At 46.3% G+C, this 19,285-nt stretch overlaps 9 non-coding genes across 9 annotated transcripts; all 9 read right to left on the bottom strand.

Annotated features, from left to right (window-relative positions):
- Positions 1 to 486: 486 nt before the first annotated feature.
- Positions 487 to 677, bottom strand: LOC130333901 (U2 spliceosomal RNA). Its single transcript, XR_008875950.1, has one exon. It is a non-coding gene; the product is annotated as a U2 spliceosomal RNA (small nuclear RNA).
- Positions 678 to 2,775: 2,098 nt separating this feature from the next.
- LOC130333889 (U2 spliceosomal RNA) lies at positions 2,776 to 2,966 on the bottom strand. The gene has a single exon (XR_008875939.1). It is a non-coding gene; the product is annotated as a U2 spliceosomal RNA (small nuclear RNA).
- Positions 2,967 to 5,049: 2,083 nt separating this feature from the next.
- LOC130333877 (U2 spliceosomal RNA) lies at positions 5,050 to 5,240 on the bottom strand. The gene has a single exon (XR_008875928.1). It is a non-coding gene; the product is annotated as a U2 spliceosomal RNA (small nuclear RNA).
- Positions 5,241 to 7,338: 2,098 nt separating this feature from the next.
- LOC130333989 (U2 spliceosomal RNA) lies at positions 7,339 to 7,529 on the bottom strand. The gene has a single exon (XR_008876022.1). It is a non-coding gene; the product is annotated as a U2 spliceosomal RNA (small nuclear RNA).
- A 2,088-nt stretch (positions 7,530 to 9,617) lies between these two features.
- LOC130333922 (U2 spliceosomal RNA) lies at positions 9,618 to 9,808 on the bottom strand. The gene has a single exon (XR_008875969.1). It is a non-coding gene; the product is annotated as a U2 spliceosomal RNA (small nuclear RNA).
- A 2,077-nt stretch (positions 9,809 to 11,885) lies between these two features.
- LOC130333976 (U2 spliceosomal RNA) lies at positions 11,886 to 12,076 on the bottom strand. The gene has a single exon (XR_008876011.1). It is a non-coding gene; the product is annotated as a U2 spliceosomal RNA (small nuclear RNA).
- A 2,088-nt stretch (positions 12,077 to 14,164) lies between these two features.
- Positions 14,165 to 14,355, bottom strand: LOC130333964 (U2 spliceosomal RNA). The gene has a single exon (XR_008876000.1). It is a non-coding gene; the product is annotated as a U2 spliceosomal RNA (small nuclear RNA).
- A 2,089-nt stretch (positions 14,356 to 16,444) lies between these two features.
- Positions 16,445 to 16,635, bottom strand: LOC130333952 (U2 spliceosomal RNA). Its single transcript, XR_008875989.1, has one exon. It is a non-coding gene; the product is annotated as a U2 spliceosomal RNA (small nuclear RNA).
- Positions 16,636 to 18,719: 2,084 nt separating this feature from the next.
- On the bottom strand, positions 18,720 to 18,910 carry LOC130333870 (U2 spliceosomal RNA). The gene has a single exon (XR_008875922.1). It is a non-coding gene; the product is annotated as a U2 spliceosomal RNA (small nuclear RNA).
- Positions 18,911 to 19,285: the final 375 nt, after the last annotated feature.

Genomic DNA, 19,285 nt, shown 5'->3' with positions numbered 1-19,285 from the left:
CAGCCAGGAGACCCCCCCCCCCCATGTTATGTTACATAGTTACATAGTTAGTACGGTCGAAAAAAGACATATGTCCATCACGTTCAACCAGGGAATTAAGGGGTAGGGGTGTGGCGCGATATTGGGGAAGGGATGAGATTTTATATTTCTTCATAAGCATTAATCTTATTTTGTCAATTAGGAACATTCAGCACCCACCCGCTATCAAGGCAGCTGCCTATCATGTCATGCCCTACCTGCACAGGTGTGCTGGCTACTCAAATGATCCAATTAAGGAGGCCATTTAGTCAGCAGCAGCAGAAGTCCTGTGCCTGGACGCTCCAACAGGGGCCAGACACAAGCAGAAGCAGAAGCAGCAGAAGCAGCAGCAGCACCACCTTTTGTTTTTTGGCTGCAGCAGCAGCAAGGCCCACAGGGCTGGCTAGCTGGCTAGCCAGCAAGCAGGTAGCAATGAAAGTAGGAATCTTTCTTTTTAACCCTGTAAGGGGGTGGTGCACTGTACCCGAAGATACTGCCATATCGGGTCAATGCATAGGGCGACGGAAGCAAGCTTCGAAATCGGCCCCCGTTCTCAAAAATCCATTTAATATATGGTCCCCAGATAGGGGACGTATCAGATATTAAACTGATAAGAACAGATACTACACTTGATCTTAGCCAAAAGGCCGAGAAGCGATAACCGTGAAAGGGGCGGGCCCAACAAGGTCCCCTTCATGGGCACTATCACTGCTTGCTGTCAGGGAGGCTGCCAGACAATTTTCCATGCACACTCTGGGCTGGGGGGCAGTCAACCACCAGTACACACAGCAGAACCTAAACCCATACCATTATTGCTAAGCAGCAAGACAGGGGCCCATTGCACTCCCACGGGGCCTTTTTAAATGCAATCCATAACCCGGATTTGCCAGGAACCCTTCTTACTCCTCCTACTTGCATGTGACACTGGGCTTAGGATCTGCATAGGAAACACACACACAAGCACACACCTACCTTTGTTGCCTGCAGATGCCTCCTTGGCTGTCCCCAAACGGTATCAAACCAACACCCACGGGAAGCTGTAAGCATAGAGGACATGCCTGCACCCCATTGGACTTACCTGTGTGGGTTAAATCCGGGTTATTTGACAACCTATGGCGGTGATGGTTCTGCTCAGGCAGAGCAGTGCTGATGCTCCTCATAAAGCTGTCGCTGCTGTGAAGGTTCTAGGTGACATCACAAATCCCTTTGGTTACATACACAACAAAGCTGGGTTGTTGTTGTTTACACTCTGCAAGGCCTGTGGAAGTGAGTGACATCATAGCACTGTAGTTCTGAGGGTTCAAGATGGATGCAACAATCTCCTGTTGCTTCTATGAAGGCCGTAATAGACGACATCACCAAACAGCTCCATAGTCACATACACAGCAAAGGAGAGATGTTGTTTACACCTAGTGATGTCAGTGGTATTGAGTGACATCACAGCACAGTGCTAAGGCTCCTGGGCCTGGACACAGCAGCGGCTGCAATATCTCAACGGAGAATACGTTTATATCTATGTGTGTGTGTGCGCATATATATATATATATATATATATATATATATATATATATATATATATTTCTCCGCCGAAATCACTTTTAAACCCATTTCCACCTTTTTTTCCCTTCTCTTCCTCTTACTTTTTTTTCACGTTTTTTTACGTTTTTCTCCTTTTCGCCTCTTTTCTGGGCGTATTATTCTTCTTTTTCTTCTTTTTTTTCGTCTAATGCATACCCCATCAGTGCAGCAATGCTTATTCAATACCGCCAGCAGATGGAGACACTGGGGGATAATTTTCTAAGGATTTATACTGATTTTTCCTGTCTGAATTTGTCGCACAGAAAGTTGCAGGCCAAATATGTGTGACATTTCTGCGACTTTAGCTTCTAGAGCATTTTTACAACATTATACATAGGTGCTGAATACATAAAAAGCGACTGTTCAGCGACAGACAAGTCGCATCGGCTGAAAGTAGGCCAGAATGTCAGTCCATGTTGGAGCAGGTTTAGATACAGTCTAAAGCATAGATCTCAAAGTCTGTGCACAGAATTTAGCAAGGGCCTCGCACCTTCTGATGCATCAGGTAGGTGCACAATAGCATAGCCTAACCCTCTGTACTTTGGTCTATATTGATGCGGGACATAGACAGCCAGCTGATGACCAATCCATTAGTGCAATGGATGGCTGGAAGCATTTGTCTTTGCCTTTGCAATACCACAGAAGCAATGCATGGTCAATGTACAGCAATGACACACCTGTGTGAACAGCCAGGAGACCCCCCCCCCATGTTATGTTACATAGTTACATAGTTAGTACGGTCGAAAAAAGACATATGTCCATCACGTTCAACCAGGGAATTAAGGGGTAGGGGTGTGGCGCGATATTGGGGAAGGGATGAGATTTTATATTTCTTCATAAGCATTAATCTTATTTTGTCAATTAGGAACATTCAGCACCCACCCGCTATCAAGGCAGCTGCCTATCATGTCATGCCCTACCTGCACAGGTGTGCTGGCTACTCAAATGATCCAATTAAGGAGGCCATTTAGTCAGCAGCAGCAGAAGTCCTGTGCCTGGACGCTCCAACAGCGGCCAGACACAAGCAGAAGCAGCAGAAGCAGCAGCAGCACCACCTTTTGTTTTTTGGCTGCAGCAGCAGCAGCAGCAGCAGCAGCAAGGCCCACAGGGCTGGCTAGCTGGCTAGCCAGCAAGCAGGTAGCAATGAAAGTAGGAATCTTTCTTTTTAACCCTGTAAGGGGGTGGTGCACTGTACCCGAAGATACTGCCATATCGGGTCAATGCATAGGGCGACGGAAGCAAGCTTCGAAATCGGCCCCCGTTCTCAAAAATCCATTTAATATATGGTCCCCAGATAGGGGACGTATCAGATATTAAACTGATAAGAACAGATACTACACTTGATCTTAGCCAAAAGGCCGAGAAGCGATAACCGTGAAAGGGGCGGGCCCAACAAGGTCCCCTTCATGGGCACTATCACTGCTTGCTGTCAGGGAGGCTGCCAGACAATTTTCCATGCACACTCTGGGCTGGGGGGCAGTCAACCACCAGTACACACAGCAGAACCTAAACCCATACCATTATTGCTAAGCAGCAAGACAGGGGCCCATTGCACTCCCACGGGGCCTTTTTAAATGCAATCCATAACCCGGATTTGCCAGGAACCCTTCTTACTCCTCCTACTTGCATGTGACACTGGGCTTAGGATCTGCATAGGAAACACACACACAAGCACACACCTACCTTTGTTGCCTGCAGATGCCTCCTTGGCTGTCCCCAAACGGTATCAAACCAACACCCACGGGAAGCTGTAAGCATAGAGGACATGCCTGCACCCCATTGGACTTACCTGTGTGGGTTAAATCCGGGTTATTTGACAACCTATGGCGGTGATGGTTCTGCTCAGGCAGAGCAGTGCTGATGCTCCTCATAAAGCTGTCGCTGCTGTGAAGGTTCTAGGTGACATCACAAATCCCTTTGGTTACATACACAACAAAGCTGGGTTGTTGTTGTTTACACTCTGCAAGGCCTGTGGAAGTGAGTGACATCATAGCACTGTAGTTCTGAGGGTTCAAGATGGATGCAACAATCTCCTGTTGCTTCTATGAAGGCCGTAATAGACGACATCACCAAACAGCTCCATAGTCACATACACAGCAAAGGAGAGATGTTGTTTACACCTAGTGATGTCAGTGGTATTGAGTGACATCACAGCACAGTGCTAAGGCTCCTGGGCCTGGACACAGCAGCGGCTGCAATATCTCAACGGAGAATACGTTTATATCTATGTGTGTGTGTGCGCATATATATATATATATATATATATATATATATATATATATATATATATTTCTCCGCCGAAATCACTTTTAAACCCATTTCCACCTTTTTTTCCCTTCTCTTCCTCTTACTTTTTTTTCACGTTTTTTTACGTTTTTCTCCTTTTCGCCTCTTTTCTGGGCGTATTATTCTTCTTTTTCTTCTTTTTTTTCGTCTAATGCATACCCCATCAGTGCAGCAATGCTTATTCAATACCGCCAGCAGATGGAGACACTGGGGGATAATTTTCTAAGGATTTATACTGATTTTTCCTGTCTGAATTTGTCGCACAGAAAGTTGCAGGCCAAATATGTGTGACATTTCTGCGACTTTAGCTTCTAGAGCATTTTTACAACATTATACATAGGTGCTGAATACATAAAAAGCGACTGTTCAGCGACAGACAAGTCGCATCGGCTGAAAGTAGGCCAGAATGTCAGTCCATGTTGGAGCAGGTTTAGATACAGTCTAAAGCATAGATCTCAAAGTCTGTGCACAGAATTTAGCAAGGGCCTCGCACCTTCTGATGCATCAGGTAGGTGCACAATAGCATAGCCTAACCCTCTGTACTTTGGTCTATATTGATGCGGGACATAGACAGCCAGCTGATGACCAATCCATTAGTGCAATGGATGGCTGGAAGCATTTGTCTTTGCCTTTGCAATACCACAGAAGCAATGCATGGTCAATGTACAGCAATGACACACCTGTGTGAACAGCCAGGAGACCCCCCCCCCATGTTATGTTACATAGTTACATAGTTAGTACGGTCGAAAAAAGACATATGTCCATCACGTTCAACCAGGGAATTAAGGGGTAGGGGTGTGGCGCGATATTGGGGAAGGGATGAGATTTTATATTTCTTCATAAGCATTAATCTTATTTTGTCAATTAGGAACATTCAGCACCCACCCGCTATCAAGGCAGCTGCCTATCATGTCATGCCCTACCTGCACAGGTGTGCTGGCTACTCAAATGATCCAATTAAGGAGGCCATTTAGTCAGCAGCAGCAGAAGTCCTGTGCCTGGACGCTCCAACAGGGGCCAGACACAAGCAGAAGCAGCAGAAGCAGCAGCAGCACCACCTTTTGTTTTTTGGCTGCAGCAGCAGCAAGGCCCACAGGGCTGGCTAGCTGGCTAGCCAGCAAGCAGGTAGCAATGAAAGTAGGAATCTTTCTTTTTAACCCTGTAAGGGGGTGGTGCACTGTACCCGAAGATACTGCCATATCGGGTCAATGCATAGGGCGACGGAAGCAAGCTTCGAAATCGGCCCCCGTTCTCAAAAATCCATTTAATATATGGTCCCCAGATAGGGGACGTATCAGATATTAAACTGATAAGAACAGATACTACACTTGATCTTAGCCAAAAGGCCGAGAAGCGATAACCGTGAAAGGGGTGGGCCCAACAAGGTCCCCTTCATGGGCACTATCACTGCTTGCTGTCAGGGAGGCTGCCAGACAATTTTCCATGCACACTCTGGGCTGGGGGGCAGTCAACCACCAGTACACACAGCAGAACCTAAACCCATACCATTATTGCTAAGCAGCAAGACAGGGGCCCATTGCACTCCCACGGGGCCTTTTTAAATGCAATCCATAACCCGGATTTGCCAGGAACCCTTCTTACTCCTCCTACTTGCATGTGACACTGGGCTTAGGATCTGCATAGGAAACACACACACAAGCACACACCTACCTTTGTTGCCTGCAGATGCCTCCTTGGCTGTCCCCAAACGGTATCAAACCAACACCCACGGGAAGCTGTAAGCATAGAGGACATGCCTGCACCCCATTGGACTTACCTGTGTGGGTTAAATCCGGGTTATTTGACAACCTATGGCGGTGATGGTTCTGCTCAGGCAGAGCAGTGCTGATGCTCCTCATAAAGCTGTCGCTGCTGTGAAGGTTCTAGGTGACATCACAAATCCCTTTGGTTACATACACAACAAAGCTGGGTTGTTGTTGTTTACACTCTGCAAGGCCTGTGGAAGTGAGTGACATCATAGCACTGTAGTTCTGAGGGTTCAAGATGGATGCAACAATCTCCTGTTGCTTCTATGAAGGCCGTAATAGACGACATCACCAAACAGCTCCATAGTCACATACACAGCAAAGGAGAGATGTTGTTTACACCTAGTGATGTCAGTGGTATTGAGTGACATCACAGCACAGTGCTAAGGCTCCTGGGCCTGGACACAGCAGCGGCTGCAATATCTCAACGGAGAATACGTTTATATCTATGTGTGTGTGTGCGCATATATATATATATATATATATATATATATATATATATATATATATATATATATATTTCTCCGCCGAAATCACTTTTAAACCCATTTCCACCTTTTTTTCCCTTCTCTTCCTCTTACTTTTTTTTCACGTTTTTTTACGTTTTTCTCCTTTTCGCCTCTTTTCTGGGCGTATTATTCTTCTTTTTCTTCTTTTTTTTCGTCTAATGCATACCCCATCAGTGCAGCAATGCTTATTCAATACCGCCAGCAGATGGAGACACTGGGGGATAATTTTCTAAGGATTTATACTGATTTTTCCTGTCTGAATTTGTCGCACAGAAAGTTGCAGGCCAAATATGTGTGACATTTCTGCGACTTTAGCTTCTAGAGCATTTTTACAACATTATACATAGGTGCTGAATACATAAAAAGCGACTGTTCAGCGACAGACAAGTCGCATCGGCTGAAAGTAGGCCAGAATGTCAGTCCATGTTGGAGCAGGTTTAGATACAGTCTAAAGCATAGATCTCAAAGTCTGTGCACAGAATTTAGCAAGGGCCTCGCACCTTCTGATGCATCAGGTAGGTGCACAATAGCATAGCCTAACCCTCTGTACTTTGGTCTATATTGATGCGGGACATAGACAGCCAGCTGATGACCAATCCATTAGTGCAATGGATGGCTGGAAGCATTTGTCTTTGCCTTTGCAATACCACAGAAGCAATGCATGGTCAATGTACAGCAATGACACACCTGTGTGAACAGCCAGGAGACCCCCCCCCCCATGTTATGTTACATAGTTACATAGTTAGTACGGTCGAAAAAAGACATATGTCCATCACGTTCAACCAGGGAATTAAGGGGTAGGGGTGTGGCGCGATATTGGGGAAGGGATGAGATTTTATATTTCTTCATAAGCATTAATCTTATTTTGTCAATTAGGAACATTCAGCACCCACCCGCTATCAAGGCAGCTGCCTATCATGTCATGCCCTACCTGCACAGGTGTGCTGGCTACTCAAATGATCCAATTAAGGAGGCCATTTAGTCAGCAGCAGCAGAAGTCCTGTGCCTGGACGCTCCAACAGGGGCCAGACACAAGCAGAAGCAGAAGCAGCAGAAGCAGCAGCAGCACCACCTTTTGTTTTTTGGCTGCAGCAGCAGCAAGGCCCACAGGGCTGGCTAGCTGGCTAGCCAGCAAGCAGGTAGCAATGAAAGTAGGAATCTTTCTTTTTAACCCTGTAAGGGGGTGGTGCACTGTACCCGAAGATACTGCCATATCGGGTCAATGCATAGGGCGACGGAAGCAAGCTTCGAAATCGGCCCCCGTTCTCAAAAATCCATTTAATATATGGTCCCCAGATAGGGGACGTATCAGATATTAAACTGATAAGAACAGATACTACACTTGATCTTAGCCAAAAGGCCGAGAAGCGATAACCGTGAAAGGGGCGGGCCCAACAAGGTCCCCTTCATGGGCACTATCACTGCTTGCTGTCAGGGAGGCTGCCAGACAATTTTCCATGCACACTCTGGGCTGGGGGGCAGTCAACCACCAGTACACACAGCAGAACCTAAACCCATACCATTATTGCTAAGCAGCAAGACAGGGGCCCATTGCACTCCCACGGGGCCTTTTTAAATGCAATCCATAACCCGGATTTGCCAGGAACCCTTCTTACTCCTCCTACTTGCATGTGACACTGGGCTTAGGATCTGCATAGGAAACACACACACAAGCACACACCTACCTTTGTTGCCTGCAGATGCCTCCTTGGCTGTCCCCAAACGGTATCAAACCAACACCCACGGGAAGCTGTAAGCATAGAGGACATGCCTGCACCCCATTGGACTTACCTGTGTGGGTTAAATCCGGGTTATTTGACAACCTATGGCGGTGATGGTTCTGCTCAGGCAGAGCAGTGCTGATGCTCCTCATAAAGCTGTCGCTGCTGTGAAGGTTCTAGGTGACATCACAAATCCCTTTGGTTACATACACAACAAAGCTGGGTTGTTGTTGTTTACACTCTGCAAGGCCTGTGGAAGTGAGTGACATCATAGCACTGTAGTTCTGAGGGTTCAAGATGGATGCAACAATCTCCTGTTGCTTCTATGAAGGCCGTAATAGACGACATCACCAAACAGCTCCATAGTCACATACACAGCAAAGGAGAGATGTTGTTTACACCTAGTGATGTCAGTGGTATTGAGTGACATCACAGCACAGTGCTAAGGCTCCTGGGCCTGGACACAGCAGCGGCTGCAATATCTCAACGGAGAATACGTTTATATCTATGTGTGTGTGTGCGCATATATATATATATATATATATATATATATATATATATATATATATTTCTCCGCCGAAATCACTTTTAAACCCATTTCCACCTTTTTTTCCCTTCTCTTCCTCTTACTTTTTTTTCACGTTTTTTTACGTTTTTCTCCTTTTCGCCTCTTTTCTGGGCGTATTATTCTTCTTTTTCTTCTTTTTTTTCGTCTAATGCATACCCCATCAGTGCAGCAATGCTTATTCAATACCGCCAGCAGATGGAGACACTGGGGGATAATTTTCTAAGGATTTATACTGATTTTTCCTGTCTGAATTTGTCGCACAGAAAGTTGCAGGCCAAATATGTGTGACATTTCTGCGACTTTAGCTTCTAGAGCATTTTTACAACATTATACATAGGTGCTGAATACATAAAAAGCGACTGTTCAGTGACAGACAAGTCGCATCGGCTGAAAGTAGGCCAGAATGTCAGTCCATGTTGGAGCAGGTTTAGATACAGTCTAAAGCATAGATCTCAAAGTCTGTGCACAGAATTTAGCAAGGGCCTCGCACCTTCTGATGCATCAGGTAGGTGCACAATAGCATAGCCTAACCCTCTGTACTTTGGTCTATATTGATGCGGGACATAGACAGCCAGCTGATGACCAATCCATTAGTGCAATGGATGGCTGGAAGCATTTGTCTTTGCCTTTGCAATACCACAGAAGCAATGCATGGTCAATGTACAGCAATGACACACCTGTGTGAACAGCCAGGAGACCCCCCCCCCCCCGTTATGTTACATAGTTACATAGTTAGTACGGTCGAAAAAAGACATATGTCCATCACGTTCAACCAGGGAATTAAGGGGTAGGGGTGTGGCGCGATATTGGGGAAGGGATGAGATTTTATATTTCTTCATAAGCATTAATCTTATTTTGTCAATTAGGAACATTCAGCACCCACCCGCTATCAAGGCAGCTGCCTATCATGTCATGCCCTACCTGCACAGGTGTGCTGGCTACTCAAATGATCCAATTAAGGAGGCCATTTAGTCAGCAGCAGCAGAAGTCCTGTGCCTGGACGCTCCAACAGGGGCCAGACACAAGCAGAAGCAGAAGCAGCAGAAGCAGCAGCAGCACCACCTTTTGTTTTTTGGCTGCAGCAGCAGCAAGGCCCACAGGGCTGGCTAGCTGGCTAGCCAGCAAGCAGGTAGCAATGAAAGTAGGAATCTTTCTTTTTAACCCTGTAAGGGGGTGGTGCACTGTACCCGAAGATACTGCCATAACGGGTCAATGCATAGGGCGACGGAAGCAAGCTTCGAAATCGGCCCCCGTTCTCAAAAATCCATTTAATATATGGTCCCCAGATAGGGGACGTATCAGATATTAAACTGATAAGAACAGATACTACACTTGATCTTAGCCAAAAGGCCGAGAAGCGATAACCGTGAAAGGGGCGGGCCCAACAAGGTCCCCTTCATGGGCACTATCACTGCTTGCTGTCAGGGAGGCTGCCAGACAATTTTCCATGCACACTCTGGGCTGGGGGGCAGTCAACCACCAGTACACACAGCAGAACCTAAACCCATACCATTATTGCTAAGCAGCAAGACAGGGGCCCATTGCACTCCCACGGGGCCTTTTTAAATGCAATCCATAACCCGGATTTGCCAGGAACCCTTCTTACTCCTCCTACTTGCATGTGACACTGGGCTTAGGATCTGCATAGGAAACACACACACAAGCACACACCTACCTTTGTTGCCTGCAGATGCCTCCTTGGCTGTCCCCAAACGGTATCAAACCAACACCCACGGGAAGCTGTAAGCATAGAGGACATGCCTGCACCCCATTGGACTTACCTGTGTGGGTTAAATCCGGGTTATTTGACAACCTATGGCGGTGATGGTTCTGCTCAGGCAGAGCAGTGCTGATGCTCCTCATAAAGCTGTCGCTGCTGTGAAGGTTCTAGGTGACATCACAAATCCCTTTGGTTACATACACAACAAAGCTGGGTTGTTGTTGTTTACACTCTGCAAGGCCTGTGGAAGTGAGTGACATCATAGCACTGTAGTTCTGAGGGTTCAAGATGGATGCAACAATCTCCTGTTGCTTCTATGAAGGCCGTAATAGACGACATCACCAAACAGCTCCATAGTCACATACACAGCAAAGGAGAGATGTTGTTTACACCTAGTGATGTCAGTGGTATTGAGTGACATCACAGCACAGTGCTAAGGCTCCTGGGCCTGGACACAGCAGCGGCTGCAATATCTCAACGGAGAATACGTTTATATCTATGTGTGTGTGTGCGCATATATATATATATATATATATATATATATATATATATATTTCTCCGCCGAAATCACTTTTAAACCCATTTCCACCTTTTTTTCCCTTCTCTTCCTCTTACTTTTTTTTCACGTTTTTTTACGTTTTTCTCCTTTTCGCCTCTTTTCTGGGCGTATTATTCTTCTTTTTCTTCTTTTTTTTCGTCTAATGCATACCCCATCAGTGCAGCAATGCTTATTCAATACCGCCAGCAGATGGAGACACTGGGGGATAATTTTCTAAGGATTTATACTGATTTTTCCTGTCTGAATTTGTCGCACAGAAAGTTGCAGGCCAAATATGTGTGACATTTCTGCGACTTTAGCTTCTAGAGCATTTTTACAACATTATACATAGGTGCTGAATACATAAAAAGCGACTGTTCAGCGACAGACAAGTCGCATCGGCTGAAAGTAGGCCAGAATGTCAGTCCATGTTGGAGCAGGTTTAGATACAGTCTAAAGCATAGATCTCAAAGTCTGTGCACAGAATTTAGCAAGGGCCTCGCACCTTCTGATGCATCAGGTAGGTGCACAATAGCATAGCCTAACCCTCTGTACTTTGGTCTATATTGATGCGGGACATAGACAGCCAGCTGATGACCAATCCATTAGTGCAATGGATGGCTGGAAGCATTTGTCTTTGCCTTTGCAATACCACAGAAGCAATGCATGGTCAATGTACAGCAATGACACACCTGTGTGAACAGCCAGGAGACCCCCCCCCCCCATGTTATGTTACATAGTTACATAGTTAGTACGGTCGAAAAAAGACATATGTCCATCACGTTCAACCAGGGAATTAAGGGGTAGGGGTGTGGCGCGATATTGGGGAAGGGATGAGATTTTATATTTCTTCATAAGCATTAATCTTATTTTGTCAATTAGGAACATTCAGCACCCACCCGCTATCAAGGCAGCTGCCTATCATGTCATGCCCTACCTGCACAGGTGTGCTGGCTACTCAAATGATCCAATTAAGGAGGCCATTTAGTCAGCAGCAGCAGAAGTCCTGTGCCTGGACGCTCCAACAGGGGCCAGACACAAGCAGAAGCAGCAGAAGCAGCAGCAGCACCACCTTTTGTTTTTTGGCTGCAGCAGCAGCAAGGCCCACAGGGCTGGCTAGCTGGCTAGCCAGCAAGCAGGTAGCAATGAAAGTAGGAATCTTTCTTTTTAACCCTGTAAGGGGGTGGTGCACTGTACCCGAAGATACTGCCATATCGGGTCAATGCATAGGGCGACGGAAGCAAGCTTCGAAATCGGCCCCCGTTCTCAAAAATCCATTTAATATATGGTCCCCAGATAGGGGACGTATCAGATATTAAACTGATAAGAACAGATACTACACTTGATCTTAGCCAAAAGGCCGAGAAGCGATAACCGTGAAAGGGGTGGGCCCAACAAGGTCCCCTTCATGGGCACTATCACTGCTTGCTGTCAGGGAGGCTGCCAGACAATTTTCCATGCACACTCTGGGCTGGGGGGCAGTCAACCACCAGTACACACAGCAGAACCTAAACCCATACCATTATTGCTAAGCAGCAAGACAGGGGCCCATTGCACTCCCACGGGGCCTTTTTAAATGCAATCCATAACCCGGATTTGCCAGGAACCCTTCTTACTCCTCCTACTTGCATGTGACACTGGGCTTAGGATCTGCATAGGAAACACACACACAAGCACACACCTACCTTTGTTGCCTGCAGATGCCTCCTTGGCTGTCCCCAAACGGTATCAAACCAACACCCACGGGAAGCTGTAAGCATAGAGGACATGCCTGCACCCCATTGGACTTACCTGTGTGGGTTAAATCCGGGTTATTTGACAACCTATGGCGGTGATGGTTCTGCTCAGGCAGAGCAGTGCTGATGCTCCTCATAAAGCTGTCGCTGCTGTGAAGGTTCTAGGTGACATCACAAATCCCTTTGGTTACATACACAACAAAGCTGGGTTGTTGTTGTTTACACTCTGCAAGGCCTGTGGAAGTGAGTGACATCATAGCACTGTAGTTCTGAGGGTTCAAGATGGATGCAACAATCTCCTGTTGCTTCTATGAAGGCCGTAATAGACGACATCACCAAACAGCTCCATAGTCACATACACAGCAAAGGAGAGATGTTGTTTACACCTAGTGATGTCAGTGGTATTGAGTGACATCACAGCACAGTGCTAAGGCTCCTGGGCCTGGACACAGCAGCGGCTGCAATATCTCAACGGAGAATACGTTTATATCTATGTGTGTGTGTGCGCATATATATATATATATATATATATATATATATATATATATATATTTCTCCGCCGAAATCACTTTTAAACCCATTTCCACCTTTTTTTCCCTTCTCTTCCTCTTACTTTTTTTTCACGTTTTTTTACGTTTTTCTCCTTTTCGCCTCTTTTCTGGGCGTATTATTCTTCTTTTTCTTCTTTTTTTTCGTCTAATGCATACCCCATCAGTGCAGCAATGCTTATTCAATACCGCCAGCAGATGGAGACACTGGGGGATAATTTTCTAAGGATTTATACTGATTTTTCCTGTCTGAATTTGTCGCACAGAAAGTTGCAGGCCAAATATGTGTGACATTTCTGCGACTTTAGCTTCTAGAGCATTTTTACAACATTATACATAGGTGCTGAATACATAAAAAGCGACTGTTCAGCGACAGACAAGTCGCATCGGCTGAAAGTAGGCCAGAATGTCAGTCCATGTTGGAGCAGGTTTAGATACAGTCTAAAGCATAGATCTCAAAGTCTGTGCACAGAATTTAGCAAGGGCCTCGCACCTTCTGATGCATCAGGTAGGTGCACAATAGCATAGCCTAACCCTCTGTACTTTGGTCTATATTGATGCGGGACATAGACAGCCAGCTGATGACCAATCCATTAGTGCAATGGATGGCTGGAAGCATTTGTCTTTGCCTTTGCAATACCACAGAAGCAATGCATGGTCAATGTACAGCAATGACACACCTGTGTGAACAGCCAGGAGACCCCCCCCCCCCCATGTTATGTTACATAGTTACATAGTTAGTACGGTCGAAAAAAGACATATGTCCATCACGTTCAACCAGGGAATTAAGGGGTAGGGGTGTGGCGCGATATTGGGGAAGGGATGAGATTTTATATTTCTTCATAAGCATTAATCTTATTTTGTCAATTAGGAACATTCAGCACCCACCCGCTATCAAGGCAGCTGCCTATCATGTCATGCCCTACCTGCACAGGTGTGCTGGCTACTCAAATGATCCAATTAAGGAGGCCATTTAGTCAGCAGCAGCAGAAGTCCTGTGCCTGGACGCTCCAACAGGGGCCAGACACAAGCAGAAGCAGAAGCAGCAGAAGCAGCAGCAGCACCACCTTTTGTTTTTTGGCTGCAGCAGCAGCAAGGCCCACAGGGCTGGCTAGCTGGCTAGCCAGCAAGCAGGTAGCAATGAAAGTAGGAATCTTTCTTTTTAACCCTGTAAGGGGGTGGTGCACTGTACCCGAAGATACTGCCATATCGGGTCAATGCATAGGGCGACGGAAGCAAGCTTCGAAATCGGCCCCCGTTCTCAAAAATCCATTTAATATATGGTCCCCAGATAGGGGACGTATCAGATATTAAACTGATAAGAACAGATACTACACTTGATCTTAGCCAAAAGGCCGAGAAGCGATAACCGTGAAAGGGGCGGGCCCAACAAGGTCCCCTTCATGGGCACTATCACTGCTTGCTGTCAGGGAGGCTGCCAGACAATTTTCCATGCACACTCTGGGCTGGGGGGCAGTCAACCACCAGTACACACAGCAGAACCTAAACCCATACCATTATTGCTAAGCAGCAAGACAGGGGCCCATTGCACTCCCACGGGGCCTTTTTAAATGCAATCCATAACCCGGATTTGCCAGGAACCCTTCTTACTCCTCCTACTTGCATGTGACACTGGGCTTAGGATCTGCATAGGAAACACACACACAAGCACACACCTACCTTTGTTGCCTGCAGATGCCTCCTTGGCTGTCCCCAAACGGTATCAAACCAACACCCACGGGAAGCTGTAAGCATAGAGGACATGCCTGCACCCCATTGGACTTACCTGTGTGGGTTAAATCCGGGTTATTTGACAACCTATGGCGGTGATGGTTCTGCTCAGGCAGAGCAGTGCTGATGCTCCTCATAAAGCTGTCGCTGCTGTGAAGGTTCTAGGTGACATCACAAATCCCTTTGGTTACATACACAACAAAGCTGGGTTGTTGTTGTTTACACTCTGCAAGGCCTGTGGAAGTGAGTGACATCATAGCACTGTAGTTCTGAGGGTTCAAGATGGATGCAACAATCTCCTGTTGCTTCTATGAAGGCCGTAATAGACGACATCACCAAACAGCTCCATAGTCACATACACAGCAAAGGAGAGATGTTGTTTACACCTAGTGATGTCAGTGGTATTGAGTGACATCACAGCACAGTGCTAAGGCTCCTGGGCCTGGACACAGCAGCGGCTGCAATATCTCAACGGAGAATACGTTTATATCTATGTGTGTGTGTGCGCATATATATATATATATATATATATATATATATATATATATATATATTTCTCCGCCGAAATCACTTTTAAACCCATTTCCACCTTTTTTTCCCTTCTCTTCCTCTTACTTTTTTTTCACGTTTTTTTACGTTTTTCTCCTTTTCGCCTCTTTTCTGGGCGTATTATTCTTCTTTTTCTTCTTTTTTTTCGTCTAATGCATACCCCATCAGTGCAGCAATGCTTATTCAATACCGCCAGCAGATGGAGACACTGGGGGATAATTTTCTAAGGATTTATACTGATTTTTCCTGTCTGAATTTGTCGCACAGAAAGTTGCAGGCCAAATATGTGTGACATTTCTGCGACTTTAGCTTCTAGAGCATTTTTACAACATTATACATAGGTGCTGAATACATAAAAAGCGACTGTTCAGTGACAGACAAGTCGCATCGGCTGAAAGTAGGCCAGAATGTCAGTCCATGTTGGAGCAGGTTTAGATACAGTCTAAAGCATAGATCTCAAAGTCTGTGCACAGAATTTAGCAAGGGCCTCGCACCTTCTGATGCATCAGGTAGGTGCACAATAGCATAGCCTAACCCTCTGTACTTTGGTCTATATTGATGCGGGACATAGACAGCCAGCTGATGACCAATCCATTAGTGCAATGGATGGCTGGAAGCATTTGTCTTTGCCTTTGCAATACCACAGAAGCAATGCATGGTCAATGTACAGCAATGACACACCTGTGTGAACAGCCAGGAGACCCCCCCCCCCCATGTTATGTTACATAGTTACATAGTTAGTACGGTCGAAAAAAGACATATGTCCATCACGTTCAACCAGGGAATTAAGGGGTAGGGGTGTGGCGCGATATTGGGGAAGGGATGAGATTTTATATTTCTTCATAAGCATTAATCTTATTTTGTCAATTAGGAACATTCAGCACCCACCCGCTATCAAGGCAGCTGCCTATCATGTCATGCCCTACCTGCACAGGTGTGCTGGCTACTCAAATGATCCAATTAAGGAGGCCATTTAGTCAGCAGCAGCAGAAGTCCTGTGCCTGGACGCTCCAACAGGGGCCAGACACAAGCAGAAGCAGAAGCAGCAGAAGCAGCAGCAGCACCACCTTTTGTTTTTTGGCTGCAGCAGCAGCAAGGCCCACAGGGCTGGCTAGCTGGCTAGCCAGCAAGCAGGTAGCAATGAAAGTAGGAATCTTTCTTTTTAACCCTGTAAGGGGGTGGTGCACTGTACCCGAAGATACTGCCATATCGGGTCAATGCATAGGGCGACGGAAGCAAGCTTCGAAATCGGCCCCCGTTCTCAAAAATCCATTTAATATATGGTCCCCAGATAGGGGACGTATCAGATATTAAACTGATAAGAACAGATACTACACTTGATCTTAGCCAAAAGGCCGAGAAGCGATAACCGTGAAAGGGGCGGGCCCAACAAGGTCCCCTTCATGGGCACTATCACTGCTTGCTGTCAGGGAGGCTGCCAGACAATTTTCCATGCACACTCTGGGCTGGGGGGCAGTCAACCACCAGTACACACAGCAGAACCTAAACCCATACCATTATTGCTAAGCAGCAAGACAGGGGCCCATTGCACTCCCACGGGGCCTTTTTAAATGCAATCCATAACCCGGATTTGCCAGGAACCCTTCTTACTCCTCCTACTTGCATGTGACACTGGGCTTAGGATCTGCATAGGAAACACACACACAAGCACACACCTACCTTTGTTGCCTGCAGATGCCTCCTTGGCTGTCCCCAAACGGTATCAAACCAACACCCACGGGAAGCTGTAAGCATAGAGGACATGCCTGCACCCCATTGGACTTACCTGTGTGGGTTAAATCCGGGTTATTTGACAACCTATGGCGGTGATGGTTCTGCTCAGGCAGAGCAGTGCTGATGCTCCTCATAAAGCTGTCGCTGCTGTGAAGGTTCTAGGTGACATCACAAATCCCTTTGGTTACATACACAACAAAGCTGGGTTGTTGTTGTTTACACTCTGCAAGGCCTGTGGAAGTGAGTGACATCATAGCACTGTAGTTCTGAGGGTTCAAGATGGATGCAACAATCTCCTGTTGCTTCTATGAAGGCCGTAATAGACGACATCACCAAACAGCTCCATAGTCACATACACAGCAAAGGAGAGATGTTGTTTACACCTAGTGATGTCAGTGGTATTGAGTGACATCACAGCACAGTGCTAAGGCTCCTGGGCCTGGACACAGCAGCGGCTGCAATATCTCAACGGAGAATACGTTTATATCTATGTGTGTGTGTGCGCATATATATATATATATATATATATATATATATATATATATATTTCTCCGCCGAAATCACTTTTAAACCCATTTCCACCTTTTTTTCCCTTCTCTTCCTCTTACTTTTTTTTCACGTTTTTTTACGTTTTTCTCCTTTTCGCCTCTTTTCTGGGCGTATTATTCTTCTTTTTCTTCTTTTTTTTCGTCTAATGCATACCCCATCAGTGCAGCAATGCTTATTCAATACCGCCAGCAGATGGAGACACTGGGGGATAATTTTCTAAGGATTTATACTGATTTTTCCTGTCTGAATTTGTCGCACAGAAAGTTGCAGGCCAAATATGTGTGACATTTCTGCGACTTTAGCTTCTAGAGCATTTTTACAACATTATACATAGGTGCTGAATACATAAAAAGCGACTGTTCAGCGACAGACAAGTCGCATCGGCTGAAAGTAGGCCAGAATGTCAGTCCATGTTGGAGCAGGTTTAGATACAGTCTAAAGCATAGATCTCAAAGTCTGTGCACAGAATTTAGCAAGGGCCTCGCACCTTCTGATGCATCAGGTAGGTGCACAATAGCATAGCCTAACCCTCTGTACTTTGGTCTATATTGATGCGGGACATAGACAGCCAGCTGATGACCAATCCATTAGTGCAATGGATGGCTGGAAGCATTTGTCTTTGCCTTTGCAATACCACAGAAGCAATGCATGGTCAATGTACAGCAATGACACACCTGTGTGAACAGCCAGGAGACCCCCCCCCCCATGTTATGTTACATAGTTACATAGTTAGTACGGTCGAAAAAAGACATATGTCCATCACGTTCAACCAGGGAATTAAGGGGTAGGGGTGTGGCGCGATATTGGGGAAGGGATGAGATTTTATATTTCTTCATAAGCATTAATCTTATTTTGTCAATTAGGAACATTCAGCACCCACCCGCTATCAAGGCAGCTGCCTATCATGTCATGCCCTACCTGCACAGGTGTGCTGGCTACTCAAATGATCCAATTAAGGAGGCCATTTAGTCAGCAGCAGCAGAAGTCCTGTGCCTGGACGCTCCAACAGGGGCCAGACACAAGCAGAAGCAGAAGCAGCAGAAGCAGCAGCAGCACCACCTTTTGTTTTTTGGCTGCAGCAGCAGCAAGGCCCACAGGGCTGGCTAGCTGGCTAGCCAGCAAGCAGGTAGCAATGAAAGTAGGAATCTTTCTTTTTAACCCTGTAAGGGGGTGGTGCACTGTACCCGAAGATACTGCCATATCGGGTCAATGCATAGGGCGACGGAAGCAAGCTTCGAAATCGGCCCCCGTTCTCAAAAATCCATTTAATATATGGTCCCCAGATAGGGGACGTATCAGATATTAAACTGATAAGAACAGATACTACACTTGATCTTAGCCAAAAGGCCGAGAAGCGATAACCGTGAAAGGGGCGGGCCCAACAAGGTCCCCTTCATGGGCACTATCACTGCTTGCTGTCAGGGAGGCTGCCAGACAATTTTCCATGCACACTCTGGGCTGGGGGGCAGTCAACCACCAGTACACACAGCAGAACCTAAACCCATACCATTATTGCTAAGCAGCAAGACAGGGGCCCATTGCACTCCCACGGGGCCTTTTTAAATGCAATCCATAACCCGGATTTGCCAGGAACCCTTCTTACTCCTCCTACTTGCATGTGACACTGGGCTTAGGATCTGCATAGGAAACACACACACAAGCACACACCTACCTTTGTTGCCTGCAGATGCCTCCTTGGCTGTCCCCAAACGGTATCAAACCAACACCCACGGG

This window comes from Hyla sarda, unplaced genomic scaffold, assembly GCF_029499605.1.
Source record: "Hyla sarda isolate aHylSar1 unplaced genomic scaffold, aHylSar1.hap1 scaffold_420, whole genome shotgun sequence".
Lineage (NCBI taxonomy): Eukaryota > Metazoa > Chordata > Amphibia > Anura > Hylidae > Hyla > Hyla sarda.
Note: the sequence above shows the minus strand (reverse complement) of the source record. Positions and strands in the feature narration are given on the sequence as shown.